This window comes from Fringilla coelebs (genome assembly GCF_963513975.1).
Source record: "Fringilla coelebs genome assembly, chromosome: 3".
Taxonomy (NCBI): Eukaryota; Metazoa; Chordata; class Aves; order Passeriformes; family Fringillidae; genus Fringilla; species Fringilla coelebs.
This window is the reverse complement of record NC_140030.1, coordinates 76,224,137-76,246,778: the sequence shown is the minus strand read 5'-3', so window position 1 is coordinate 76,246,778 and position 22,642 is coordinate 76,224,137.

The window sequence follows — 22,642 nt, the reverse complement described above, 5'->3', positions numbered from 1 at the left end:
AGCCCTGGTGCCAATCCCCCACCCTGGGCTGCAGAATACCAGAATCTCCTTCCAGTCTGAGACCTCAGGGGGACCTTGCACCTGGGCTCACTAGCAGGGCACGCTGTCCCTCCCTTCTGGGGCAATCCTGCAGCCCTGCTCTTCAGTGTGCCCCACTGCAGAGCCTGCCAGGCTGTGGGGCTGTGCCCTGCTGCCCTCACCAGACTGCCCCACTGGTGGGGGTGCAGCAGGAAGGCACACAGGATCTTGGGGTGAGCTTGTGGGGCAGGCTGGATCCTACTCTAGGGGGTCTTTTCACCATTCTCCTTTGCTGTGCTGCTCCTCCCATGGTTTATACTCCCAAAGTCCACAGCAGTGATCCCTGTTTTTTTCTCCAAGACGCCAGTATGTTCCCACAACACTGATTGCAATCCTTTTTCTTCTGAGATAGGACATGGCACTCTAGATTTTATGAGGCTGTCACAATAAAATGAGGGCTTCTAAGGTGAGACAAGCCTCAACTGAAATAGGGATGCAAACTCCTACCAGAATCTAGCAGAAGAGCAACAAAGAAAGGAACACATTGCACCTAAACGAGTCTTCTTCCCAGTCACACTGTATGAAGGACTGCCCTATGAAAATGGTTCAGAAGATTTAAAATATCTTGTAGTGAAGTAGGTCATGCACTTCAGGACCAATGGACCCATTGAAAATATATGGCGCTCTGAAATCTAAAATAAATGAATAGCAAAACTTTCCATGATTCTTAGGCCTAGACTAGTGTTAGAAATCAGATGAGTAGAAAAAGAGGAATGCTTCCAGATAGTTTTGTATAGATGGTAAATGATTCTTAACCCATCATTTCAAACTCAACATGCAGCCCAGGGCAGAACTTTCTGGCCATCCAAAGAAAGGCTTTTCCTTTTACTGTAACATTGGAGCAGATCACCAACTTTAATTAATTTATCTTTGCAGTATTTCTTGTCTTGCTCTAGTCTATACATGACACTGACACTAATACCAGTTTACACATGTACTACAGAAGATCATCTGTATTTCAGCTCGGGGACACTGTTTCTGGTAGTTGGGTTTGCTGAAACCTAATTAACACAAGCATAAAACACTTCTCTAAAAAATGTTCAATAATAAGGTGTTTGGCTGGTATAAGAGTAAATGGCACTATTCTTTAAAATCATGATTATTGGTGAATCAATTGTCAAACAGAAGCTTCTTAAATGTACTTCCAGGAAAGCAAACATAAAAGAGAGAAAAATAGGCAACTAAAAACTCTAAAAAGCAGAAATCCTTCAGGTGGTGATGTAAACTCTTCAAAGGCAACTTACCTTTTCCTTGTTAAAGAGCTGCAAATGATCTCCTGGGATCCCGGATCTTCACTGAGATTATTTAAGACATCTTTGAGAGACTCTGCCCTAGAAAAAGGAATATTTTTTGCTCTGCAAAATATATTGTTTCTTGGTTCCTACATGTCAGAAGTAAGAACATTCCATTTAGAGAAGAGCCATATGCAATTGGATGTTTTCAGTACATCTCAATATCTTGCTGCTCTTCATCCATAACGTAACTGCACACTTGTCTGGCTTGCTGATGTTGCACCTTTCTCACCTCTCCCAGAAATCTCCGTGATCAGTCTTTAAAATGTCCTGAGGCACAAATAATGGAACAGGAAAAGAAACATAAAACCAGCTGATTTGTGATGGGTTATTTTGCTTCCTCTCTGATTATGCTTTGTTGAGTTGTTAGAGGGTCTGTTATGGGAGAGCTTTTGATAACTACCTGGCTTTACAGAGACAGTCCAGTTTTTCTCAACTATGGACTTATTGCAGTAGAGCTTGTACCTTGAAGTAGGGAAATGAGTGGTTAAGCAGCTATTTTCATGGCTCTGTAATTTTATCTCACCTTTTCTCCCTGTGATTTTTCTTAAGTCCGATACTTTAAGAAGTAACTCACCTCCTCCTTGCAATTCAGAGAGCTGTTATTTTTTGACAAAGACAACTGATTGCTGCCGGCCTCCTATTTAGTGGCTATTTCAAGTATTTATCCCAGCATATAACATTGTCTGTAAAGAAAGATATAGCTGCACATTGGGCAGGTCTGTGTCATTGCCTACTCTCTTTGTAACTTTGTTTAATACTCCCTTCCTCTTGAGTGTGGTGTGCTTAGGAAACCCAGATTCAACCTTTTGTTCTATCAGAGATTTGACATGTCCAGCATAAGGAAGAACATCCTTCTTGTAATCAAGCCATGGGCTAGCTGGGCTGGAGCTCCTTCTGCTTGTCCCTTTGCGTACAGACAAGGAGGGCAAACACAAGGACAACGATACCGCAGAAGGGAATGCCACTATCCCCTTGCCTTAGGTGCTCATTTCCAAATTTTCCCATGTGTTAGCACAAGTGCTTATCCTGACACATAAAGACATGGATAACCGAATGAATCTGATTAATAACTGATATGCTATAAAATGAATAAAACTGGATAGGTTTCCAACAAGGCTATTGTTAATGAGAACTGGTTGAACAGAATATTTGCTTCTGGTAGGGTGACCCTGCCAAGGCAATGGGTGCCACCAAAACCACTCTACCACTTCTCACCTTAGCTGGACAAGAGGAGAGAGAATAGACCAAAAAGGTTCATGGGTCAAGATAAAGCGTAGATAGAGATCACTCACCAGTTACCGTAATGGGTAAAACACACTTAACTTGGGGAAAAAATTACTTTACCTACTATCAATCAAATAAGAATAGGATAAGGAGAAATAAAACCAAACCTTAAACCTTGTCTTTACTCCTGACTGGGGAATGGGGGCTGCAGTCAGCTATCACAAGTTGTCTTTGCCACTCTGTCCTCCCCAGGGAGAGGACTGCTCACAATCTTTCCCTGCTCCAGCATGGGATCCCTCTCACAGAAGACAGTCTTCCATGTGAGTCCTTGCCACAGTTCCTTACAACTTGCTGCAGCATGGGGCTCTTCCATGGAGTGCAGTCCTTCAGGAACAGGCTGCTCCAGTGAGGGTCCCCAATGGGGTTACAAGACCTGCTAGGACACTTGCTCCAGCATAGGCTCCCCTCTCCATGGATCTACAGGTTCTGTCAGGAGCCTGCTCCAGTGCAGACGTCTCCATTGCACTCCATGATCCTACATGGAGTTCTCCAGAGGCTGCAGGTGAATCTCTACTCCCTGTGGAAGTACATGGACTGCAGGGCACAGCTGCCTCACCATTGTCTGCAGCACAGGCTGCAGGGAAATCTCTGCTCTAGCACCTGGAAGAAGCCCTCTCCCTCCTTCTTCACAGAGCTTAGTGTCTGCAATGTTTTTCTCACATACACTTACTCCTCTCTGCTTTGGCTGCAGTTGTTGTTTTGCAAGTTTTTTTACCCCCTTCTTAAGTATTTTAGGAGTGAGACACTACCACTGTCACTGGCAAGGTTCGGCCTCGGCCACTGGCAAGTCTCTCTTGAAGCCAGCTGGAATTGGCTCTGTCAGACACAGGAAGCTTTAAGCATTTTCTGTCAGAAGTCACCCCTGGCACCCCTGCTACTAAATACTTGCCACACCAACTGAATATACAGAATTTATATGCTTAAAACTACCTTTTAATTTTGGTAAGAATTTTGTTTGAATACTATTTATATGAGACCTGGTCCTGTGGTTAAGTGCCAGAAGGAATGAAAACTGAACCTTGTGACTAAAGATTGCTTCAAGAATCCAGTCAGAGAATGATAATATTACCAAAAAAATCCAGCACCTACTTGTTTCCTGACATTGTGCATCATTGGAGTTCTGTGCTCACTTTGCTATGTGGGAACAGAGATAAATGACACTGAAACATCAAATTAATTGCTTTGCAGTCAACAATCCGTCTGCTAGATGTATTGGACTACACATTACCTGACCACCATTTCTAGAAGACATTGCTTTCTAAATTATATTCAATTAGTTGCAATTATCCTAATTTGAACCTAAGTCCCCTGTCCTCAAGATATTATCCACTAAAAGAAAAGAAGTTTTGACACTAATCTCCATGCATTTATTTTAATGCATTACTTCTGCATAGTTCAAGCAAGAGTATGTCATTACACTAATCTCAGACACATTATACTATTTTCAGACACACAAATCTGAATCTACATTGAATGAGCAGGTAAGATTAGTGTGTCTCACTACCACACATAAACCCTTCTGCAAATGTGTTTTGCACTTGGACAGTTAAAGGGGCACCCTTTTTGAAAGGAAAAGAAAACAGTTTAAATACCAATCAAAGAATTCGACATAATTAATGTAGTTTGAACATCTTGGCAAGGTCATAAAAAATGGAATTAGTTGCTAAATGATAGCACAAATGTGGTAATTGAAAGGATTCAATATTTCTGGAGTTTATCTATGCTCCACTGAAATTCCTTAATGTATCTACACTGATAGCTGTGATTTCAGAGAAACTAAAATTAAGATTTTGCATGCCTATTTACATGCAAATTATTGCACAGAAATTGAATTACCAGTTCTTCCAAAAAATTAATTTTGGCCAGGTGTTCTCAAGCAAGTTAGATAACTATATCTGCGGTGTGCTCTATGCAAAATCAAGGGAATTTTATATCAGAGATCTTCCAGAAAACTCAGACTATTACCTTAAATCTGAGGGTAAAGAGATTACGATTTAATTCCATGGAAAGGATTAGGAACCTGTAATAGATCTTGGTGGTTAGAAATTAGGTGCGACAGCATTTACATTTCAAATGCCAGATTCTCACAACCTGTAGGGGGTTCAGAGTCCAGATTCTGGACTCTGTAGGGGGGACTAGAAAGTAGCAACAAACCAGAAACGTGGAATCTTTTGCTCGGGCGCTATGCACCAGCAGCAAAGAGGGGCATTCTGTTTGGAGCCTGTTCCTGAAGCACAGCCTCTCATTTTCTTTCTCAGAATTCACTCATGTCTCCAGCCATTCATTCATTTAATGCCATTCATTCCTTTAATGACTGGCAAAAGGAAAAAAATATGTCTAGGTAACAGTGGTGGTCATAACAGCAGCACGTATTATTCACTTTGCATTTAACACAAAATATAGAAACATCCTATAGGGTAAGCTGTCCCTTTTCACTGTTGTCCCCCATTTCTCCACTCTAGCATTACGTCCCCATTTTTCCATGCCTTTCTCCCTGTCTGTCTTGATTCTCAGTAAATTTTCTGGATTTCCCCTTTCTGCAGGAAAATTACTTCAATATGACATGCAGAAAATACCTTACATATGGTATTTAGGTCACCTTCCTTGGAAGTGGCAAATGTAGTTTTGAATGTCCTCTGATCTAGGAGTGAGTCAAAGCCAATTCCCAGTTCTATCCATGAGATGCTCCCTTCTCACCTTGGAAATTAAGCTGTAGTTTGTGTTTCGGGTGAGCCCAACACTCTCAGTGTACCCTAAATGAATTATGAGAATCTCTATTGGTCAGAACCACTGAGAATGCTGAGATAAAATTTGGAGTTTCCCTCATATATTATATTCCTATTTTCCTTCTACCTCTGAGTGAGACACATTTACATCCCTAGGATCACACAATGCTGCTGTCTTTTGAAAAGCCACCAGTTCATTAATCATTTCTAATTAACACTGTGGAGGACCAAAAATAATTTTTAAGGATGGAGAACACATTGCCAAAGGAAATAATGAGACAGATTTTTTTTTTCCCCCTGAGTTGTTTACAAACAAATCACAGTAAAAATGAAGCAGTATTGCACACTGTGTTTCACCTCAGAGTGAATGGAGACACGGATAAATTAAATAGCTTGAGTACACTCACACAGGAAGCACAAGTCAAAACTGGAAAATTCAGCCAAAGTTGAAGTCCCTGGTGGTGCCTTGGCCCCTACCCTTGTATCATCTGTTGGACTGACCTTTTCTGAACCAAAGAAAAATTTTCCAGTGCTGATCAAACATTGTGAGAAACAGCCTGGGTACATAGAGATCCTGCCTCAAGAATCCATTCCCAGTTTCAGGCATAGTTGTGGTGGGTGCTGGAACATTAGCTGCAGCCTGGGGTTCAAGATCTAGCCTCTCCCTATTTCAGGAGTAGGAAAGTTAGTCCAGACTAGACTTCACCTGGCTAAGATGACCCAGCTGGGTGGCTGGCGCTGTGAGGGGGAGCGATGTACTCAGTTCTGCCCATGCCAGGAAATTGTATGAACTTTGTAATCTGTAAAATAGAGATATATATACCTACACATACATATGTTCTTCTTATCAAAGGGTTTTTATTTATTCTACTTAATATTTCCTTTGCTTTGTACAGGTTTCTGAATCTATTCTCAAATGCTTTTTACCTAAGTCTCAATGTCACCTTAAATTCAAATGTCAATGTATTTGTCCAGGCCTACTTGCAGAACCAGCCAGCTGAGAAATGGAGCACGAATTCATTAGCAAATCATACCTACCAGAACAGACCTTACAACCTGCATGAATCGAAAGGAAAGACTTAGCTTGGCTGGCTTCTTCTGAGAAAAAGCAGAGGCTAACCAGCACAGTCAAAGAGAGCAAGATTCCCAAAGCACAAAATGTTGTTATCAATCATGCAACATCAAATCATAAACAATGGAAAAAAAATATAGAAATAAGTCTCTGGGATTATTCCAGCGAGTTTGGCCATTTCTTACTAGCTTAAAAAAATGAAGGCACAGGTAGCCTTTATCAGTGTGGAACTGTAGAGTCACATAATGACAGCCTCTAGAGAAGTAAACATTTTAGAGCATGAAAGAAATTGCTGTAGTTACCCAGGGGAGCTGCCAATGTCTCTTGGATGTGGACAATTAACCAAACCAATATAGTTAATTTTGCCAGAGGTCTTAAATGATCTAGAAAGCAGACTACACACTTCACCATAGTAGATTTAACTTAGGTACTTCAACAGAAGAAAATTTCAGTAAAACCTCACAGCAGCCAGGGCTGCAATTGAGAAACACCTGCAGGAATAGATTTGCATGGATCTTAGCACCACCACTGAATTTCTGTTAGCTGGGTTCAGCAGGGCCCAGCCTAGACCAGCACAGACCAGCACTGTGATGCACCCCGGTTGGCACCTCTCTCACCACGAAAATGTGGAGAGCCTGATACAGCTGTAATCACCTGCATGCAGTGCCTTCTCTCCCTGGAAGGGTCTCCTGACATACACATCTCAGCCTCAAAACAAGCTGTGCCTTATTAGCTCCACACCCCAGACTAGGAAGCAGAGGTCCATGGCTTATCCCTGCTTATATAACAGGACATTCATGCAACTAGTCTCCAAAACCAGTCCCTACAGAACCTTGCTTCCCACACAGCTGTGCTTACACTAATTTTAGAGATGAGCATCTTTGTGAGCCCCTCACCCTCAGAAGTGATGAAGGAGGAGAAGCACCCATGGCAAAAAGACCCATGGCATTCAGGCAGGTGGCACTCCCAACCTGTGCCATGGTGGCTGAGGCATGCACACACCAGGCTGGGTATAGTGGTGGTGGTTCAGGCATGGAACTGTGCCAGGGAGCTGCTGCCTGCTCTGCCCTGTGCTGATGGAGGACAAGGCTGGGATGGATGCCTGAGCCCCACGCTAGCCAGCCAGCACACAGCAGAGCTACAGCAGCAAAACAACACTTGCACAGAGCCTGTGCCTTTGTCAGGAGCATTTCTTTCCTCCTTTTTAACTAGATGACAGGGACCAATTAAACTAATGAGCCTCACAAAGTATTTCCCCTGGCTAACAACAGCCTGTATTAATGTTTGCAGAAGTGCAGCATTTGGGCCGTAAGCTCTCTTATTAGATGTTAACGCTTTGCAAGATGCTTAAGCAGCCTATGAAATTCTCCATCTCTCAGACTAGTACCTCTGTCAGGTGTACCAGCCCCTCTCCTTTCCTGCAGCTGACTGCATCCCAGCACCCTAGAGGTGTGGGCACCCAGGCAGCACAGCTGTCCCTGCCCAAGGCCCAGTTTCTCACAGAAGAGCCATAGAAGACTGTATGAATCCCAGCCAGGCATTTCCTCTTCTGTGAATAGAGCCCAATTTTGCAACTGTGTCATTTACTGGTTTTGTTTGTGGAGTGGGGTTTTTTTGGCGGGGAAAGCTTAAGCTAAAAATATAACTCTTTTCAGTTTAATCTCCCTCAACCTGCTGAAACAGCTTTGGAAAGAAAGATGCAGGTTTACTCTTTCAAGATACCTTGTTTTTATAACTTTTTTAATAAATTATAATGAAGAAATTTTTTCTGTTGAACTTGACAAGCTTCTGCTTACAAAAGAAAAAGAAAATAGGTAACTATTGACTTTGGCTTGGCTTCTTTCAGCTTACTCTAATTACCAGTCTTATTATATTCCTGTAAAATGCCAGACTTTCAAATGTGCTGTAAATGCAAACAGTGAAGAGAAATTAAACACGGATATAACACTGGGAAAAAAGGTTCTATTAACTTTCTCAGTTCCTATTTCAGTGCTCCATCAAGCACATGCCATATTGCAATGGATACAGGCCCTGGAATTTAGATCTAGATCTGAATCTGCTTGTCTCCCAAATCAGGGCCTTTCCAGAACTGTGGCTGCCCCCCACACCCATTGTTGACGCTAAAACCAAGGTTCCAGTGCACATTCTAGACTCATTTTTTGGTAACTTGTGGGGAATCTATTTCAATATATTCAAATTTTTTTGCCCCTTATTAAACTCTTGGAGTGATGAGCAATTGGTGGAAATTGGAAATTGGTGGAAACCCAGGGCACTGGGAATGTTTCTCTGTCTGCTCCGGGGTGCCCTGACCCCCGGGAGAGCACTGACTTTGACCCTCATTCATGGAGAAAGTTTCCTAGACTTCAAGATAGACTGGAATCCACAAAAGTGTGAAATAGATTATAGAGAGTAATGTAGGTGTATCTCTTGGTGAGAAATTTAGGTTTTGGGATTTTTAGGATGTTGTGGATGGAAGCAAGATGGAGGGCATAGGATGTTGTCCTGGGTTTCTTCTTCATGCTTCTTCTTCCTTCTTCTTCTTGGGTTTGGGTAGCATTTTATAATTGGGCAGAAAAGCCCACATTGGGGCTCTTTGGGATGAGTTATTGGGTTAAAAGGGAAAATAATCTAGGTGTCAGTTCCTAATTGGATATTTTAGTCTTAAAAGACCTTGTAACAAGAGATTGTTAGCCATTTTGTGCCCTCTAATGAAGAGCTGCTGAACTCACAGTAGTGAGACTGTTTCACTGATAAGAAGTAATAAACACCTGAGTCCGAACATGAACTACTGTCTCAAGTGTCTTAAATCCTGACCCAGAGAAACCAACCACTGGTACTTCCACAAGCAATCATCCCTGTAACAGATTAGCTACCTCAGGTCCTGCAAGCAACAGAAAAGTCCCTGCTGTAACTTTCCTACCTCCTACTTGGTTCTCTATGTCATTGTTACAACGTGTTTTGGTCAACATTGCTGCCACGGAAATTGCCTGGGCATTTTGGTGGGAAGTTAGTACAACCATGAGCCAAGGCTCCCCCTTGGTCCTTGTTTGAGGAACATGCGAGAACCAGGACGGACAAACAACCAGATGTACAAGCAGAGCTCTCCATTTATGTGGAAGGAAAGCACAGAGCACTTTTGAAATAATCTAGCAGTTTATGCTAGAAAACCAAGCTAAAGAGAAAAGAGGCAAGAGCTCAGCATACCTTTGGATATGGACATGACCACAAACTTCCAAAAGGGCTACGATCAGACTGAAGGTAGAATAGGACAGGACATTTGCTCTTCTGCAGTTAATAGCCTAGAATCAACACACTTCTTCAGAACAGGAGCTTCCAACTCTGGAAGAAAACAGTAGACTGAAATCAGGTTTCACTCTCCAAGGATGCAAAAGCAGTATGAATAAGGCACTTTAGCATATTTAAGAACTTCACTAATCACTCCAGCTTTTCATCTTATCTTAAGGTGCGCAAGTAATCCTCTATTAATCACCATCCTTTCCTTGTTTCACTACTGCTCAGCTTTAGACAGAGACTTCTAAGCACTTTGAGGGATTGCTGCTGGCAAACCATTACACTGGACAACTGTTCCCCAGTTGTCCTCCACCTTGCAAAGAAGGACAGCTAGGACTTACACAGAAAGTGCTCAGCTCTTAACCAAATAGTTCATTTAGAAGTCAATAAAAACATTTAAACCAGAAAACCGATATCCTGGGAAGCCAGATGTCTTTCACATCTGAAATTATATGTTAATATCACAGCAAACCCTTGCATTTTCATATCACTTCATTTCTAAACACAGCAGAACATTATAAAATTATTTAACTTCATAGTACCTGAATTAGATCTGTTGTAAAGATAAAGATATTTACCAAGACCCCGGACCTGCAAGGAGTTAACCCAGATGACATTACCCTGACACCAAGGTGTCAGGGTAATGTCTGCCACTTTGGGAAGATGATACCCTGACTGATAATGCAAAGACACAGAGAACAGTGATCAGTGATCAGAACAAAACTTTTAATTCCAGAAAGCGCCTTCATTCAGGGCATGCCCTCTAATCTTTGCATTTGCTTTCCTGTTCCAGGAACACAATACAGGGCTCCTGATTTCTAGCCATTTGCTCAAAACATTATTCTTGTAATTAAATATAATGTTGGAAACTTGAAGGCAGTAGTTCTTTCAGCTCATTCTGAAGAGTGATCTTATCTTGCATTTTGGTATTGCTATTGAAGTCAGTGGGAGTTTTACCATTAATTTCAGTATGATAAAGATCAAGATCTTAATACACATACTAACTTTTAATTGACTAAGGTAAAATAATTAGGATATTGTTTACTTTGTACTCACCTGAGTTTTTTTGCAAAATAATGCCTTTCATTTTACTTCAGTGACTGCCAGCTGTTCTGAACAGTGTGTGCTTTTCCATCTAAAAGCTAAATATAATGTCAATTACAAAAACTCTCCAAAGGCATTTGCCAGGCTTGAGATTTCCTTTAACAGACAGTCAGTAACAGTTTCAAGTTGCTCACAACCCTCTGAAACCAGCTACAGGCAATGATTGCTTTTATTGAAGAAAACAAAATGACCACAATTATATTACATTGCATTCTCTTATACTTGGAACTTTAAATTGGAGCTGCGCTGAAAGGAGCTGATAGTGCACAGACTCTGATTTAATATACACCAATATTTGAAATTAAACCCCACAAATGATACCCATCATCTTTACTTACACATTGGTCACTTAATAACTTTTAGCAATCATGCCAAGGGAAGACAACTAGATGGCAAACACTATATTATTGCTGTAGTTGTGTCCCAAATCCCAGTTCAGGTGAACAATACCCCACCTGTGTTTTGATATGGCATGCTGCTTTCTTCACTTCAGCTTACATGCTGTTGATAAGCATTATTGAATACTTTGAGATCTTGTCCTCACATCAGAGCTGCTGAGGTCCTCCTTACTGTAAAATGACACCACACTGCTGCTGTCTGGGTACCTACCCTCAGTAACTTCAGGCTGAAAATTTGGCTCCCTGGATTTAGATAAATGACTAAATTGGTGTGATTTAATAGCGATAAGACCAAACAAATGACAAAAAAATCCCCCAAACCATGCTTTCATAGTTACTCTTGCTGAAACTCACTACAAAGAAGATGTGTTTTTTGGAAGAGTAATCATTAAGAAGCTGATTGCAATGCCAGTGTTTGGGGTTTGGTTGCTATTTACACTATAAATCACGGCTTAGCAGAAACTTGGTAGAGAAAGCATTTTCAAACAAAAAATATATGGATCATATATATTTGAGCTGTCATCCTCAGAGCTCACTAGCATATGAACTCCCTGAAAGATGGATCAATTTTGAAGCAAGCTTACACAAGACCCTGCAACTCTGCAGGTCATGGAACAATTTCTGCATGACCCAAGGGGATACTAAAGGTGCCAATCACCGGGCAGGTGTGTTCTATATTAGAGCATAATGAAATGGTATACAGGAGGCTTTACTTGGAGCAAATCACTATCCCACAATCCAGGCTAAACCTTTCCTCAACCAGTAAATCTCCACACACACACACACACACACACACACACTTGTAAGCTCTTAGCACACTGAGGCCCAGATCTACAGCATTTATTTTTTCACACTGCAGAACATTGTATGGCATGCAAAGACTGTCTTTTCTGATTATATTCCCTCCCTGCTTAACTCAGCTCTTTCAAAGGTAAATTTCTTCCAAAATTTGCATTTCTTAGTACATTTTTATATTAAGAAACCTCAGAAAACCCAAAAAAACCCACCACCAAAAATGAACCCCAAACCCCAAGAAAGACAAACCCCCAAACATACAAAACAAAAGCAAAAAAAAACCCCATTTTTTTACAAAAGTTGATTGAAACTGCGGTAGGGGAGACCTGAGAGCAACAAAAATATCCCCTCCATTTCAGAATGAAATGCAATGAAACCTACATATTAAGAGAGGATTCTCTGCTATTTTCTGATGCATTTGCCCAACATCCTGCCCTTCCTCGTGCTGCTCTGTATTGTCCCTACTGTCAGTGGGGATAAAGAGGCAACAAGCAGAAAAAAACCCCCACTTCATCTACTTTAGAAATTTGTGCCAGGGAAAAGGATTGATTGATTTTTAAAGGTGCTTGGCTCTCTCTACTGGTCACTGAGGGAGATGAGATAATCTGCTTTGATGAGACAGTCAACTTTTACCAAGTTTCTGAGGGAAGACCCACCCATAAAAGACTTTTTAAAAGTCACTATTTAGACAGGCATAAGTTTCTTCAAAAAGGTGGTGGGTAGATATATTACATGCAACTGCACACAGCCAGCAACACCCTCAGCTCTGCTTTCTCCCTTTGTGCTCCTGCTTGAGAAGGGAAGCCCAGTAAGATTTCTTGGCAGAGATTAGCGTTTCAGTATCTTGGCCATGAGGCTGGGTCCTTCAGAAAATCAGAATGTTGAAAAGAGACTGTTTGCATTGTTTCATCAAGAAAGGCTGCAGAAAGCAACAATTTTCTCCTCAGTACGTGTTTGTACCTTAAAATAAGACTTGTAGGAAGGCCTTGCCTACGTAATTTAGACACTGATCTATTGAAGGTGAAAATTGCACTCTTGGTTCCCTTTCAACACTTTTTTGCAGGGGGCAAGAGAGGAAACCTTCAGAATACATTGACTGTGAAACTCCAATGAAGTATTATATTTTATTATTCAATTTGCTTTACAACTTACTGGTTTGGGATATATACACCTAGCCACTGCTTGGAAAGAACAAATAGAATATGAGGTCAACACGGGAGAAATGTCTTGTATAATGCTGTTTCCTTTGGTTTCCTGAAGAATCTCTTAAATCTCCCTCTTCAAAGGTATCATTTGCTATTGATCCCTGCTGCAGCAGAAAGCATATCTTAGCACACGTGCTCAAAAAAAGCTGAAAATTAGAGCAGGGTGGTAAACAGGAATCTCCTTTTGAAAATCAGGCTGGGATTTTGCATTTCAAACATGGTCTTTATCCAGTAAAAGAAAGAGGAGAAATCCCACCAGCCAGTGTTTAAAACCTGCAACTGAGATGCACAAAAGCCAGCCTGAAGTCTCTAGCTGGCCTGCCCACAGCAGCTTTCTGAACCTGTCTACTGCAAAGTTTTGCTTGCAAAGCTCCGACTCCCATTGAATCTGTTACGGATTTGAATGCTCTTAATGCCTCTCATTATAACTTTTCCACTTCATATAGAAAAATGAATTACTTATTGGCCCAGACACAGCACTTGGATTTGGTCTTTCATCTCCCAAATCACAGGTAAGAGGCTGGATCACCTGGCTGTGTTTAGTGCAAACTCCAGAACAAATTAGGAGAAAGGCTGAATACAGATTGCTGGATAAAGAGATTATTTGGTCTAAGGAAAATCCAGGTTAAAAAGGTGCTTTTTGTTTTAGTATTTTAATGGCATTTTATTATGTTTCATAACCCAAACACTGGAGTCCTGATAATGTTGGAGTGAGCCCATATCTCTATCTAAGCATCCAGGACCCCCCTGAAAAAGATCCTTTTGTGTTTTCAATGCTTATTCAAAGTTGAAGAGAACATGATACTAAAATTTTGTGAGCCACCTCAGCATAATTTTGAGTAGCCTCTTCTGGCAAATAGTGTATTTATATATGTTGCATAGAGCAATACATTGTGAGTTTCTTAGCAAATGGCAAAAATTCCATCAGTCCCAAGATTTACATATAAGTCACTCTTCTGCATCCAGCCTTTAACAAATGGTTTGAGGGAGCCAAGGCATTGTGAAAGGAGCTATGAATTTATCCAGATCTCCCAAGACAAAAAGAGAAGAGCAGCAATTTTCATCTGCTGGTGCAGTTTGTTTTGAGAGGAATTTCTTGAGCTGAGCTGGGCTGAAGACAGACAAGGACAGGAAAAAATACCCATAGTAACTTCAAATCCTGACAAAGTGCCTTGGGGAACTTTTGTACCTTGATGAGCAGCATGAATTTTAGAAGGTTTTGTGTTTGCTGTTTGTCTTGTTCAAGATCCCTTTGGATTCTGGTGACTGTGGTTTTATTAAAACTTACCCTATTGTGGTGAGGGCTCCCGAGCTGATGGCCTTGGGTTGAATGCATGCCTTTACAAGTGGCTTGAAATCACTCACTGTCACACTGACTCTTCTGTTTCATTTTCTGCTTACTGAGCACAGAGCGGAGATGGATGCTTTCACTGGGTCTGTCACCTGCAAAGCCTTGGAGGGAGGGCCTGGAAATAAACATGGTGATTTTTCTTTCTGTCCTGCTGATCCCAGTGGATGACAACATTTTCCAAATCCCTCTAGAATATTCTGTAGTTAAAGGAAAGGAAGCATTGCACATTAACAGCACGTGCAGACTTTTTCAGTAAAGCTACAAGACAGAGATGGCTCTTTCACTTGGAGGTAGCCAGAAGTGAGGCACATTGTGCCATTTCCCATGTCACTCCAGTGTTTGCCCCCACACTGTACTTCCAAAATAGCTCATATCCATCCCTCTGACAGTGGGAACAGAGCCTCACTCAGTGCTGCCTTTGCTGTTCCTCAATTTATCTCACATTTTTCTTTAGTTCCTATTATTTTCCTTTGAATCTGCTTGATGCCAGTGATCAAAGCTGGCTCCCCTTTTCTTCCTCTGCATGACATCCTGTCAGTGAATGACCCTAGGGGTGTGCAGCTCGCAGAGCACGCACCCATCAGGTGGCTCTATGAAACCAAGAAAAGGCAAGCAACTTCTTTAGTAGACTTTCATCAGAGGGCTGTTAAGTTCTAAAACAGAGAATAGCAGCTTTGATTTTCTCTGGATATGTGGAGTTAAAGATCTGAAACTCTATAAAGAAAATAAAAGTGGGAGAGCCCTTCAAAGATGCAAAGAAACAGGAGAACAAAGATGATTTCCCTTAGAAATGTCAAGTGAATAACCTGTTGCTCTGGATAAGACCAGGCTGGAAAAGAGCCACTCTTCACTCTGACATGCTCCTTACCAAAAAGTGCTGAATCCATGGTACCAGGAGTGGTGCTACCTTTATGTCATGCCCTCACTGCTGAGTGCTGAAGTAAAAACTCCGCTTGAATTTTTTAAGAGTAAAGTGCAGTCAGAGGGGCAAGTAGGCCCCAGGGTTAGGATTGCTTTTCCTATGTATTCCAATCCACAGAATTTCTAGATGTTTCCTTCATAACAATTCTTCTTTCTGAATATTTTTTAATTTCTTTTTTTTACAAAAATTGCATGGATTCTAAGATCTTAAGTCCAGGGTAAATTGAATTCTGTCTGACCAAAAAAACCCCAGACCCTTCAATTCTGACCTGAACAAAAACAAGGTTGCTTATTTTCTAACTTGTTCTCTTTCTTCTTCGATATACCATCTCCTTCTGGGGCAGTTGCTACTAATTGTGATGCAGAGTTTGCTAATTTAGGGATTTCTTTTTGGTTATGTATTTTTTAATCAAGATTAAGATAAAAGCCAAGAAATAATTTCATACTAATCATCAGGTAGCTTCCCAGTCTCTCCCCACCTGAGTCACAGTTTAAAAGAAAAAAACCTAAAAATCTTATGTCCATTCATATGAACTTCTGTGTCCCCTAGATGTATTAGAACTGTTTTAAAGCTGGTCTTAGTCACAGCAACTGCATAACTGATCACCTCTTACAGCAAAGGTTTTGACCTTTTTCATTGAAGAAAATGTTCTTCTTCCAGTTTACCTAGGGGAAAAACTCATCAAATTTTAAATATTAATTGAGTAATTGGATAATACCCCACAATTTTTTTTCTTTGGTAAAGGAATTCTCTCAAAATTAGTCATCAGGGACCAGTGGAAATGGTCCTTGATAGGGACCATTGAAAATGGAAATTTTCATACTGAAGAATGCAGCTTTACTGAAGTTCTGGAAAACTTGAGAGAAGAACGGTAATTGGTGTGCCGACAGAGGAATGAGAATCATACAATCATGTATTCATTTAGACTGGAAAAGACCTTTAGAATCATCAAGTCCAACCATAAACCTAACACTGACAAGTCCACCACTAAACTAGGTCCCTAAATGCCACATCTACACACCTTTAAAGTTCCTTCAGGGATGGTGATGCAACCACTTTTGCCACTTCAACCTTTTTAATGCCTAACAACCCTATTGGTGCAGAAGATTTTTTCTAATATCCAATTTAAACCTCCCCATGCTCAGCTTGAGGCAACTACCTCTCATCCTGTCACTTGGTACTTGGGAGAAGAGACTTATTCCTACTTGGCTACAACTTTCTTTCAGACAGTTCTAGAGAGTGCAAGGTTCTCTTAAGTCTCCTTTTCTCCAGCCTAAAGGAGAAAAGCTTCCTCAGCTGCTCCTTATCAGAGCTGTGTTCCAGACCCTCCACAGTTGCCCTTCTCTGGACTTGCTCCAGCACCTCAATGTCTTTCTTGTTTTGAGGGGGCCCAGAACTGAAGACCAGGCTCAAGGGTGGCCCCACCAGTGCCAAGTACAGAGTGGCAATCATTGCTCTACAGTGCAGGAGCCAAAAATTATGTTAATTGCAACTAATAACTGGGAATAAAGATAGAACAAAGTGAAAAGTTGTTGCAGGAGATACCTCTTGGGGCACATCATATGTAGAGCAAGAGAATGGTGAAGATGAAGTTTTCAGACCATTTAGAAATCAAACTCAGCATACAAGTACTTTAAATAGTTCCGATATTTTTGGCTTCTATGTAGTCACCTGTTACTTGCTTGTTTTATTGACAAGGAAAAAAAAAAAGCTCTTGCTTTTGCTTCAGTTCCTACCATAGCTCTACTGCAGCTGTGGAAGAGCAACTATAGTCTCTCTCTCCATGCATCTCTGACAGAGTTGTCAGCTGAGTCCCCAGCTGCAGATTCTTTATTGGTGGTGATAATGTGAGAAGCAGAAGGGAACACAGCTTGACCTGCAGCATCCAGGCTATTGGGTTCCCAGGCTTTATGAATTCCTATTCAGAAAAATAATCCCTTTATTCATAATCCCAGCAAAACTGATAATGAGATAATAACAAAAACAATGGGAAATCCCTGCAGTCAACCATAAGGGGTTTCATCTGACTCCACAGGATATGCATTAAGGAGCAAAGAGATGAAAGGAGGGTTTAGTGGGATCAAATCCAACAGGATTGCACAGCAGGTCTGTACTTCCTATACGGCAAAATATTTCAGAAAACTGTGGAAAATCATCAATTATTAGTGTGCAGTTGGTATGAGAAAAACAAAAATTGGATGCAGATGAAATATTCTGCCTTGCCACTCACCTCAAAAGATTGCCCTTCTCTGGACACACTAGAAAAGCAAAATATCCTTCAGGTAGTGAGGTGCCCAAAACTGGACACAGTGTTTGAGATGCGGCCTCATCAATACTGAAGGTCCTATTTTCAGAGATTTGCAATCATTATGGACAAATTGTTTCCCACTGTATAAAGAACTGTAAATCCTGACTAATGACTTGCAGTGACTAAGAAAAAGTATTCAGGAAGCACACACTCTAAAGATGCATCAGAAGTCCTGAGTGATTCCTGATGTGTATTTGTTTAGCAAAACTTAGTATGTTTCGTTTCACACTGCAGAGCTGTTCTGGCTCTGAATTCCCTGCAGAGGAAATGAAGTCAACCACTGGAAGACTCCCGTGTGCATAGACTGTGAGGGTAAAAAGCCCAGTTTCTCCCTTTTTTGAGGGATCCCTCCCCAGAGGCACCAGCCTGAGCTCTCATTCTGTTGCTCCTCCATGACAAAGGAGGAGCAACAATTAAACAATTAAAGTTATTGAGGGTATGAGACTGCTATGGGAAATCTGGGGTTGTGCCATTAAGGAAACATGGTCTGCCTGTGAGAGAGTGAAGTGTGCAGGGAATCAAGTGGGGCATCCATTGGCTTACTGGAGCCACTCGCTGAGAAGTGTCTTCAATCCCAGCAGCTAAATCTACTGGTGGTGGGAGAGTGACTGCCAGAGTTCCTCCTAAATGGTCAGACAGGGAAGTTTCCTAAAAGGTTCTTATCAAAGATGCTGTTAAAGACCACAAACATGCCTTAGTTTGCATTATAAACATGCCAAGAACATTTGTACCCACAGTTTGTTCCTTATGCCTGCTTCACATTTTTTCCAGCCTTCCTTAAACTAACACAGAGGTAAATCCTTTGCTGCTTAAGTGTCTCTTCCTTACTGCAAAAGTAGGTCCAAGTCAGAGTTTTGTGTTTTAAACCGCATGTTTGAGAAAATAGACTTTATGCTCAGAGTTTTCTGTGTTTTGGGTAAGTCACAAAAATTCTGTGGATCCTTTTAATGCTCTTTAAAATAAAGGCAAACCTCTGTAAAGCAACCAAAAACCAACATAGCAACATTAAAGCAGAATATTATCCCAAAGACTTTAAGTTTCCCCAGGGAAAAGTTAACAGATTTTGCATCTTTCTAGTTCTGTCCAAAAATTGTTTCAAGAAAGTGACCTGGTAATGATAAATCCGTATTTTCAATACTTTCAATACAAACCTTTGCCCTTGCTAAAATAAAAAAGCACTAAATTGTGCCAAAGTGAAAAATCTTTCAGGATCTAATGAAAGAACTTTTTGGTTTTTCCATGAACATTGTGGAGAGCTACTTTTTTTCCATTTAATCCAGCCGATTTGCCCATTTCTCTGTCAGTACAGACACACACAAGATCAATTCACATCTGTGCAGGATCTTTCTACCCACTGCGTCTAATGTTTCTATACAAGTCTAAATACATAAATCTAAATACATAATCTAAATACATAAATAACCCCCTTTCTTCCTTCATCTATGTTCCAAGTAACAACTGCTTTCATTAAAAAGAGCAAAGGTTTTTCTGGGTAACTTGCACCTTTAAGCCTAGAAATTAATTACAGATGGCCACTCCTGATGTCAAGTCACCCTACGTTTCCCCAGCTGAAGCCCAAATAACACAAAATCCAGTTAGAGGCTATTATAAAGCAATGTTTTCATCTCCTCATTGGTGAATGTTGTTTATCTTTTTCAGCTTTAACAAAGTCCTTTATCATTTCGAGTGCTTCTCTAAGTCACCTTGAAATCTTCCCTTTTGCAGAGAAAAATCCATCAGCATTTGCTTTTCCTCTCTTCATTTCCCCTGAACAAATATTACTCATTTATCTCAAACTGCCTTCTTCCAACAAGTCTCACAAAAAGTCACTCAAAAAGGTATAGCACAGATGTTCCACAGGAAAATCTTTGTTCAAAGATTTTTTTACTTGCTTCCCATATTCTGAACTTTCCCAGAGCTATTTGGAGGGCTGGGGTTCTGTGCTGTTGTAGGGATACATGTGTATATATTTATATATATATATGTATGTATGTATGTATATTAATTGTGTCATACATTTTTAAGTAGATTCTTGAATGAACTCACTGGAGATTTCTCCTAGTGACTGGCCTTAAGCATTTGTCATTCATTACATTTTCGCTGCCATAACCTCTAGAAACCTTCCAAGTTAGTTAAGACTTAGCTTAAGGCTCCTTTCACCCATGGCTGTCTCTAAACAAATTATGTGTTTTGAATTGCAAGGTGTTCCCTCCCTGCAGCCATGCAAATTGTTTCTAATACTATAACTGCAATGGGTAGCTAGGAAGATACTCCATAACTGTTGCTCGCAATCTCCCTTTGTAAACAGTGAGCAAATGACACCTTCAGACAGTAAAAGTCTGACATATAATTGGAAAAGTTCAAAAATTTCTCTTGGGAGTTTCACTAATTTCCATTCTCCCTCTTCTTTCAGAGGGGCAATTTGTGCACATTGTAAACATTGCCATCACTGTTCACTGGGGCTGGAGTGCTGAGTAGAAGCAGAAGCCTCTTGCACCTGCATTTTTCCTGTTTGATTCCCACAGGGGAAGCACATGAACATTGCTATGGTTGCATGTGGACACACATATGCATACACACCATACTAAAGGTACTATTTAAAAAAGTAGTATTTGCATACTAACTACAACATCCTCCTGTGTGTAGTGCAGAGATTTGTTATTTCTGACATCACTGTGTGGGAAGGATGCCACGTTCTAAATGACAACCACCATATATGCAAGCACAAAAAAGAACTAGACAAAATTATAAATGGCTATGTACAATTAAGATGAGTATTTTGACCTCAGGTTGTTCCATTTCAGGAGTTTGAAGATCTAATACTAACACTTCACAGGTAAGAAACAAGGGGAAGACTTAGCAGATGCCACAAAGTTTTGCTGACATCTCATTTAGAAGCGTGAGACTACTCCTTCCTGTACTTTCCCAAAGAGGCTGGATAGGCCCTTAAAACAGGCAGCAGTAATGTGGACTGGGGCTGTGTCAGCTGTCACTCAGGTGTGACATCTCTCTAAGGATCTCTCCAAACTGCCACCACGTGCCTGTGGGGACAGAGGTGCCTGCCACTACAGCTGGAGGGAGACCTTTGTGCACTGCCCCACAATCACAGGCACCCAAGGTGCAAACTAAGAATAGCTCTCCTTGCTGATGACTTGCTGAGCTCTTTATTGAAGAATGTCTTGGAAGGAACCATTAATCTTCATATAATTTCCCTTCTGGAAATGGAAACCTGCTCGGAAAAAGTCGGTCATATAATTTTTCATCATATGGCTCACTTCAGTCCGTTCCATTGAAACAAAACTGGTTCTTACTGCTGTATTTTTTCCTGCTTTTTGTTTTCTTTAGTGTTTGTATGCCCTTTAACCAAGTTAAAAGGTTTTCATATTCTTTAAATTTGTAAAGGAAACATAGCAACAAACTCTCTGTTGCTACTTTTCTCTGATACTGTCTTTTAAGCAGATAATCTCATCTTCTAAGCTGCTTGTTCAGACAGCTGTCCATTATTATATGTCCAAAAAGACTTGTGATTTTGTAGAGTGCAATTAAAAAAAATGGCAGAGGGAAGCAATCCTTTAAATAACTACAGAAATGTGCTCCCCTCTTTAGAGCACTCATAGTTATTATCATGTGCAATGTCCAAATCATTAAACCCCTTCTAAGATCAAAGCTCTCATCTTACATTTCTTTTATCTCTAAAGACCTCTCTGATATACATGTCCTAAGTGCTCTGGGGAGGTATAGAGGAGTCTCAGCATAGCCTGACTACATTAATTATCTTGCATTTCCACCAAGCTATATACACTGCAGAGAGAGCTAGATTTCATACCTCCTTTCACCTTGCAAATCTCACGATGTATCAGGAGAGCAAAGCAGGCTTTCTTTTCAGACTGCGCTTCCTTCTCAGGGTATCTTAAAGGTTCTTTGAATGGGCATAACCCAGAATCCATGGCAGCAGATGATTCAGAAATTCAGTCTCCAGATGATGTCTGGTAGCAATGGCTGTATGAGATTCCCAGACCCTGGACCAAAGATTTTAACTAGAAGCAATATTTGTCATATTTTTCCAATATTTTTCTTTTCACAGAATTTTTAACATCCAGTGAGCGGTGTAAAAAAGACACTCAGAAATTAAATCAATTTGACTATGCATTGAGAAGATGCAATCTTTAGCTGAGCATTTTTCATTACCTGTGCTTTTTGGTACTACCACCTGACAGTGAATTTGGGTTCCAGGATAAAAAATGAAGCCATGAATCTTCTGTGCAGGAAGGAAGACAACATCAGTAACTCACGTAATCATTTAGACCACTGCTCACATTCTTCTTCTCCTACATTCTCAGTTCATCAAGTCCTTTTTCACACCTGTATAAATCAGTAGATTTCAAGACTATTTTGTACTGGGTTCTGAGCAATCTGGTCGAGTGGAAGGTGTCTCTGCCCATGACAGGGGAATTGGAACTAGGTGATCTTTAAGGTCCTTTTCAACACAAATCATAGATTCTGTGATTCTATGATTAAAGCAGGTCATGGCACAGCACCTAATAATGTCTGGCATTACAGTCATAGCAACCTTATCTTTGAAAACAGATCCTGAACAGTAACTAGATCATGAGCACAGCTCCCATGCTTTGATATAACAAAACAGTTTTCTTCTCTCTATTGGCTTCTCATTGGTTTGCCTTCTAATAATTTCCTACAATGCTAACCACAGAATACTTTACCAATACCTCTAAATTACCTCTAAAGTACTCAGTTTTCCCTTCTTAGAAAATTATACACTGAATTAAAACACAGTAGGATATGTATGTCTTTG